Below are 8,310 nucleotides of genomic sequence, written 5' to 3'. Positions count from 1 at the left end.
GGGAGGGGTAGCGGCGGTCCTGCACATCTGGAGGGGCAGTGGCAGTCCTCCCCCAGGAAGTACATGACAACTGGATATCCAATACCAAATGGTCGGCACTAAAAACAAACAAGTAGCAAACCACAAGTGGACTGAGCAGGTTATTTAGAAGATGTATGTATACACATACATGCATGTGACGATTAATGAAGAGGGCATGATTTTTTAAAACTTTGTATTAATTGTGAGCTTCAACATCATGCACCTCTATCTCCCCATCTCCTCATGCCCTCCCTTGACTTTCGCAGCCTCCTCCCCGCCCTGTCCCGCCTGAACTGAAAAACACACAGACGGACAAACAAAATAAACAAAACAGAGCATAGAAAGCTTCTCCTCATGGACGCTGCAGTGTGTCTCAGTGTGTTCCACAGTACACCCCTCTGTCCACACATCTCCACTTGCAGATGCTCATTGCAATGAATCACTGGTCTGGTTTGAGGTCTCTGGCTTCTGTGACATCATCAATATTGGCTCCTCGCTGGGTCTCCTCCCAGTTATCCTGTCGTTGCCCTGTGTCATGGAAGCCACGCAGCTGGATCAGCAGGAGCATCCCTTTCATGTACCCCGACAGTTCACAGATGATGTACATTTTGGGGTGTGCCAACTCAAAGCCCTGGATCTGGGCCTCGGTGGTTGTTGAGTTAGTCAGCCCGCCAGCTCTCCCTTAGCCACTCCATCAGGGTGAGCTCTCCAGCACTGCTCTGGCTAGGCCGCCCAATGCTGCCATCAGCAGGAAGCAGGGTCAGCCGTCCTGCTCTCATGCACTTGGGGCCGGCTCACCCGTAGCCCCTTCTCCAGAGACAGCTCCACTGTGCTGCCCGCTCACAGTGCTGGGACCCACTCACCCAAGTGCTGCAGCCATCGAGGGGCTGGGACAGCTCTCTGGGCTACCACAGGTGGAGAAGGGGGTGGGGGAGGGGAGCAGAACGTTACCTCCATGTCATACCACCTTAGGGCAGATGAATGACAGAGGCCAGCGCTCCCATGCTCTTGCCCTCAGGTCCAGATCACCCGCACCCCTACCACCACGGCCAGCTCCACTGTGCTGCCCTGGTGAGCGACAGGGCCCACTCTCCCAAAAGCTGCTGCTGGTGCTGGTGAGAGGTGAGAGGTGGGGCCAGTTCTGTACAGGTCCCTAGGCACCCACATGATCCCAAGTGGCTGCCCGGGCCAGGAACATCCCATGATCTCCAGTGGCAGTATGACCCAGGGATGTCAACACCAACCCCTGCTGCTGCGTAGCCACGCACTCAGACGTGGCCCTCAGTGGCAGCTCAGGCCAGAACTCCATCAGATGTCATGAATTCAAAAGAGAGTAAGGTGGAATACATGGGGGAGGGGATAAAGGGAAAGAAGAAATGATGTAATTGTATCATAATCTCAAAAGTAAAAAAGAAAAGGAAAGAAAAGCTATTTTTTAACAGTGACAAAACCTGGGGTGGGGAATCTGGAAAACACTACAGTCAAGATGCATGAATTGTAACATATTGGTAAACTGCACAGAAGAACCCTGAAAAACAGGGAGCGGGCATGCAGGATGGGCCTTGTGTCCACAAAAGCAAGCCGCATCTTTATGATGGCAGCCTTCTTAAATTGGCCTATAGGTTATGAAGTTCTGATTCAAGTGTCAGCAGACTTTCTCATGAAAATTGGAAAGTCATCTTTCAGCTTGTGTGGAAGAGTGAGTCGACAAACTTTTTTAAAAAAACATCTTGAAGGTAAGACTGGCTGCATGGTGGCCCAGTGATAGGCAAACAGAGTCGAGGACAGATGCGGCCAATGCCCAAGTGCTCAGCAGCTTGGCAGTTCCTTAGGCGAGGTGCTACCTGTCCCCCCTGTCACAGTGCATCAGCCAGTAGTCCAGTCTCTCAGTATGGAAAAGCCATAGAACTAGATTCTGAACTCTACAAGCATTTTCATGAGCCTGTGGCTCACATGACTAGAAGCCGCTCTGGCCTGAGGGAGATGCCACAGGGACCAGTCTGTAGCTGTCCGACTGCAGGAGGCCCAAGCCTCCAGTCAGAGGCAGAATTTTCCCTGCTGGGGTCTTGTGGGTTCTGTCACCAGGGTCACACGTGCTTATTTTCCTACTGCCATGCTTGCAAATGTCAGCTCCTGTGAAAATCCTCCTGAGAGAGATGGCCCTCCTCCCTTCCTGGCCCAGGCACCATGTCAGCCCCCTCTTGTTAGGAAGCTAGTCTCACCCAAAGGCAGCGACCTTACTCTGCCGGGGGCACCACTGTCACCTTGGCACAGGACCTCTCCTTCGGCAGCACTGTGTTTATCACAGCAGGCAGAGGGGGAGGGGCTCAAGTCCTTTTCCTTCCCCACCTCCCACTCTGTCCTCCCAGTCACCAGCCAGAATGCAGGTGGCATCAGTGGCCCTGATTCACTCTCCTGTCCCCACAGCAGCCCAACGGCCCCAGCACCTCTTATCCAGTTTCTCTTGGGAAAAAGATGTAAACTTAAAAATCTCCAATACTGATAGATACGCATGATCTGTTGTTGCTACATTTCACAACAACCTTGTTGCCCATACCCTGTGCGCGCAGGCACACACACATACACACACACACACACACACACACACACACACACACACACACACACACACAGAGTGTCCACTCAGCTCTGTTCAGCAGGGCATCTAAACATGTCAGTATCACAGAGGAAGAGCACAGAGAACAATGTCTCCTTTACACATGCATGTGTGTGTGTGCGTTATGCACCTTCATATGTAGATGTGAGTATGTGTGTAGTTTGTCTGTGTGAGGCATTTGCATAAGATTTCACATGTGCCTGTGTGTGTGCAGGTGTATGCACTGTGCCTTTGTCTCTGTATGCTTATGTCCATGTGTGTACCTGTGGGTATGTAAGCCTGCGTACGCAAGGGACACACTTCTTCTAAGCACTGAGCAGTGGCTATTTTCTCCTTCCTGGCAGTAAGAGTCACCAGCAGTCCCTGGGGGCTCCCTGGGAGGGCAGACATGCTCCAAGGATGAAGCCTAAGGTAAGCTGTGAGTTGCCTGGGTGAGTGGGGCTGTGAGCGGTATCTTCCATTCTCAGGCTTACCTTGGACAAGGGCTGGGTCACTGCTGCAGGAGGTGAAAGGCCAGGCAGCTGTTTAGGCTACCAGTGACAATATGGGCCTCCAGGACCAGACTCCATTTCTCAGTGCTGGAAGAGAGAGAGAGAGAGAGCAAAGAAAATTAGGTCCAGAGCTTGACACATGGTCGGGGATCAAAGAGACAAAACCAGTGTCCCTGCTTAGACTCCCTGGCCATACACATGATCTGATGAATGTGGAAGCACTGGGGGCCCCTCTCAGACCAACTGGATCCCAAACATAGGCTGGATCCGGGGGGCTGCATAGAGCATCTCTCTCAGGAGGATTTTCATGGGAGCTGACATTTGCAAGCACGGCAGAAGGGAAACAAGCACGTGTGATCCAGGTGACAGGCAAGGAAACTGAGGATCCACAAGACCCCAGCAGGGAAAATTCTGCCTCTGACCAGAAGAAGTCTCCTATGCTATTGGAGGATAGCAGGGACAGACAAGGCCACCTGCCCACCAATCACTTTCTGTGATAGCATGCTGGCCCTTCACCTGGGTTGAGGGTAACCTGGCATTTTGCGTTCTCCAAGATATCAACCAAGATACACCTCTCATCCATAAAGCCAGCACTGCCTCTCTGGAATCAAGGATGTCTGCAGCTCAGCAAGTTCTTTCCCCTTATCTGTAAGTAATAGGCCACTTCTATGGGCCCTGGGACCTTCTCTCCTCTGTTAGCTTCCCGTCTCGGCAGGACAGCTAGCTCACTGGCTCCACCCTGGACGTGCAGCAGGAAGATGCCTTAGCCCAGGGACTAGCAGCTCTGACTCTCCCAGGAGCCATCACAGCCTTCCAAGAGGTGCCTTGTTGACAGACCCTTCACATCTTCCTTCAGGATGGAGGAACACTGAGGACCCAATGGGTAGGCCCTAGTCCCTGGCCCAGAGCACAATGTCCCCTGAGGAGCTCCTGACTCTCTCACAGGCCTCATAAGCTCTGCAGTTCACCTGCAGGACACGCTCAACCCCCAGGCCAGCCCCATCCTTGCCTGCCTTCTTTGAGGACCCAGTGAATTAACTGTACAGAGTGGCTGCGCTCAACCCACACTCAGTTACGTAGGAGCAAAAGACGCTAGATTTGAAGCCTGCTGACCCAAGGGTGTCCTCACTCGGAGGAGCAGTGATGGGATGTCTGCAAGAGCCCACATGGCTGCATAGCAGGGCTGGGTCCTGAGGGGGTGCTGGACCTGATCCTCACTGACGTCACAGTTTCCCACGTGAAGCCTCTTGCCTGCTCTTTAAAATGCTAACAACTTGCAGAGACCTTGCTGCTCTGACCCCGGCTGGGCCAGCAGCAAAGGGCCCAGAGACCAGGCAGAGACACAGCAGGATCTTAGAGCTGGTTTTGTTTCTTTTTGCGATAGGGACTATGTTGCCCAAGCAAACTCTTGAGTTCAAGCCATCCCCCTGCCTCAGCTTCTAGAGTCTGACAAGGGTCTAACAGTCTAATATTTAATTTTCTGTACACAGACATTTTTGAGGCAAATGCAAAACATCGATGTTTTACATATTCACTGCTAACGAGCCGGGCTGGATGTTTCCGGCCTCTTAGGCTGCACAGTCCCATACGCACTGGCTTGTCCTCTCCTCCTGGATACTGCCCTTGGAAAGGAAGCTGTCCCCTGACTGCACCCAGGAGAGTGTCCAGCACACAGAAAGGGCCCAAAGGTGAGGCAAAAGTAGCTGAGTGTGCACTCGGGGTCTCGTGCTTCCTGCTTGGGTCTTTTGTTCCACGGCTTGGGGGAAACAGCCACTTTCCCACCAAAACTCCCTGCAGACACAAGGATGCCGCCTGTCTCTCAAAGCAGCTCTTTTGTAGTGTAAGACCAGAGGAGAGGAGATTCCCATCAACAGCACTAAAATGTTTCCTCTGGTGGCTTTGGGGGTGGGGAGTGTGGGGGGATGACCAATGCCTGGTCCCCCAAGCACCTGGGAACCACTAGGCTACTTAGTCTCCAAGCAAAAGTAACATCCTCCTTGAGAAGCAGAGGCCAGAGCCCAGCCTAGTCACCCGTGAGACTGGAAGACAGGCCAGGAGTGAGGCTGGTGTCCCCAGAGAGTCCCCTGCCCTTATATTGGAAGGCAAACCAGATGTAGCTGGGCCGCATCTTATCACAATTTGCTTAAATGTGACACCTGAGTGTCCAAGCTGCAGGTGCCAGGCGAGTGCTTAGTATTTCCCACAGGAAAAGCGACACAGTCACCTCACTCTGCCCCACAGTCATCTCATCGTGGGCATCCACAGGAAAGGGAGGACCACGGACACCAGCTCTGCAAGATGCACAGGCTGCGCCTGCTGAGGCCCCAGCTCCCACGGCCGCATTCACTATACTTTTCCACCGGACATGGACACTTTCTGAGGGTTTTTTTTCCCCTGCCCAGCACAGGATGACCAGAAGAAGGGCCGAGTAAGAGGCAGGTCACATCAAAGAATGTTTGTCTTGGTTTGTGGCCTGTTTGGGGCAACACCAACATCAACTGCACTCTGGCCTTAGCCACTTCTGCTGAGGGAAACACAGGAGTGGTCACAGCAGGGCTTTGTGAGCCTGCCCTTAACCAGCGCATCCTCGACTGGGGCCTTGATCCCGCAACAAGCCATGTTGATGGGTGATTCACGTGTCGCGTGCTCGGTATGGGCCGGCAGGTTTTGTAAGGTTTCTGCCTCCAATACTGTGTGCCAGGACCTGACTGTGACCCCACCATACAGATGAGGAGAAAGAGGCACTGAGAGCTTGTGTCGTGTGCTCATGTCTGCTAAGTGGCAGAGTTCAAACATGATCTATCCTCCTCAGGTAACCTGTCACATTGAGGTCTGTGACAAGGGCAGCTCTATCACTGCACACCCTGCCCTCACTGATGCATGCCGCTCAGCTCTTGCCACACTGCTGCAGCATGGCTGACTCCCAGCAGTGCAGCTTTCCTCATTTTCCTCAAAGAGGGAGAGTGCTCTGTGGAGGGCAGTGTTGACAGGAAGAGACTGGAGGAATAGTGTCACTGTGCTCACCGAAAGAAATGAAAGGTAAACCCCGCCAGCATGTACAGGCTGCTGTGACAAGGCCGCTGGCCAAAGGCACCTCAGTGTGCCCTCTCTGACGCATGAAGCCACACTCAGAATGGAGTGACCTAGAGCTCATGTTAAAGAATTGACCCTGCTTCCAAACAGTCAAGATTCAGGGAGCTGGCCTCTTCTCTTCTCACGCATGAACCAGCCTGTCCTGGTGGAGCAGAGGGAACCTTTGTGCCTCACACCTGAGGTTGAGACAGAGTGTCCAGCCTTTCCTAACCTGTACCACACTCAGTTACTTTTAGTTTTCTGTTGCTACGTAATGCTTTGACACAGATGACTCAGAAGCATGATGCTACATGCTTTCATTACCCTCAGGCCTTTGGTTGTATAACAGTGTCCTCCCAGATTAAAACCGTCCACCCTGCAGGAAGGTCCTTAAGCAAGAAGGTAAACAACTCCGGAAGAGCTTCAGGAAGCTCCTGAAACTGACTAGATTCACCAGGCCCCTCCCTGCTGGAACAAGTAATAAAAGTTGACAATCTCTCTTAGAGTGATGGATGCCTAACTGCAATAATCTCCAGGTCCCCAGCGTTGTGAGCTGCCACCCACCTTGGGGTGGGCTCTGGGGCTGTCTGTTCCTGTGAGTGACCCCTCACCCATATTCCCATAAGGAATCCCAATAAAACTCACCGGTTCAGCAAGCTGAACGCTGGTGTTACCTGTCTGTTGCTCTGTGGTAGGTTCACTGTCTGAGGTGAGTAGACGTGTGCACTGCATTCCCCTATGCAAAGTTAGTTCTATAATACCTTCTAAGCTGGAAGGTCACCTGGGTTCTTTTGGTTTTTTGCCTGGTTGGAATCAGAGTCAGCTGTGGTCCTCCCGCCTCTGGCCTCTCTAAAGCTCCACCCATCGGCAGGCATGATGGTCCTACTTCACTCCTAGAGGACCCTACCCACCCATCTGCCTACGTGAACACCACGTGACTCCCACCCACCCATCTGCCTACGTGAACACCACGTGACTCCCACCCACCCATCTGCCGACGTGAACACCACCTGACTCCCACCACCCATCTGCCTACGTGAACACCACGTGACTCCCACCCACCCATCTGCCGACGTGAACACCACGTGACTCCCACCCACCCATCTGCCGACGTGAACACCACCTGACTCCCACCACCCATCTGCCTACGTGAACACCACGTGACTCCCACCCACCCATCTGCCGACGTGAACACCACGTGACTCCCACCCACCCATCTGCCTACGTGAACACCACGTGACTCCCACCCACCCATCTGCCGACGTGAACACCACGTGACTCCCACCCACCCATCTGCCGACGTGAACACCACGTGACTCCCACCCACCCATCTGCCTACGTGAACACCACGTGACTCCCACCCACCCATCTGCCGACGTGAACACCACGTGACTCCCACCCACCCATCTGCCTACGTGAACACCACGTGACTCCCACCCACCCATCTGCCTACGTGAACACCACCTGACTCCCACCCACCCATCTGCCGACGTGAACACCACCTTCGTCAGGAGTGGCCTTCTCTTCTGCACGTAGAACCCACAGTAATGTCTGTTCTCCGCAGGATCTGCCTATGGCAAGGCCACGTTGTGACCTTCGTTACGTGGAAACCCCTTCCGCTACCTCAGGTCTGTGCAGAACCACTGGAGGGATTGTGTGCTGCACAGGGGTCTGAGGCAGTGGCTGGCTCAGGGTTCCATCTTCTGTGTCATCCCAGAAAGACCTTCCCACGCTAACAGGGCTGGATGGTTTCGCAGTGGTGTTCTGAGGTACACTGCTCCCCAAGAAAACTAAGACCCAGAAAGCAGGAGGGATGAATGGGGTGACACGTGCAGCCAAAGGACATGGGGTTTGTGCAGCTCTGTCTCTGTGCGCGAACACATCCAGCTTAGGATGTGCGTCCCTTCATTTCTTCACCAATTTATTCATTCAGTGATTATGTACTGAGCCGACCACATGCCAGGGGCAGCTCTGGGCATAAGGAGAGGTGCGGTTTGAGAGTCTATGGGAATCTGCAAATCTGCATCCTCATGGGCCTTCTGGCCTTCGGCAGACATACCTTCCCACAAACAGAAGTGTGCAGGACGAAGGTGGCAGAGCATGTAGGCT

At 53.4% G+C, this 8,310-nt stretch overlaps 1 long non-coding RNA gene across 1 annotated transcript; it reads right to left on the bottom strand.

The window, feature by feature from the left end:
• Positions 1 to 234: 234 nt before the first annotated feature.
• Positions 235 to 6,892, bottom strand: LOC311594320. The gene is made up of 3 exons (XR_014778055.1): positions 6,847 to 6,892; positions 3,112 to 3,216; positions 235 to 549 (listed from the first exon to the last, which is right to left on the bottom strand). It is a non-coding gene; the product is annotated as an uncharacterized lncRNA (long non-coding RNA).
• Between the last annotated feature and the right edge of the window lie 1,418 nt (positions 6,893 to 8,310).

This window comes from Acomys minous (genome assembly GCF_964271855.1).
Source record: "Acomys minous genome assembly, chromosome: 3".
NCBI classification, from domain to species: domain Eukaryota; kingdom Metazoa; phylum Chordata; class Mammalia; order Rodentia; family Muridae; genus Acomys; species Acomys minous.
Note: the sequence above shows the minus strand (reverse complement) of the source record. Positions and strands in the feature narration are given on the sequence as shown.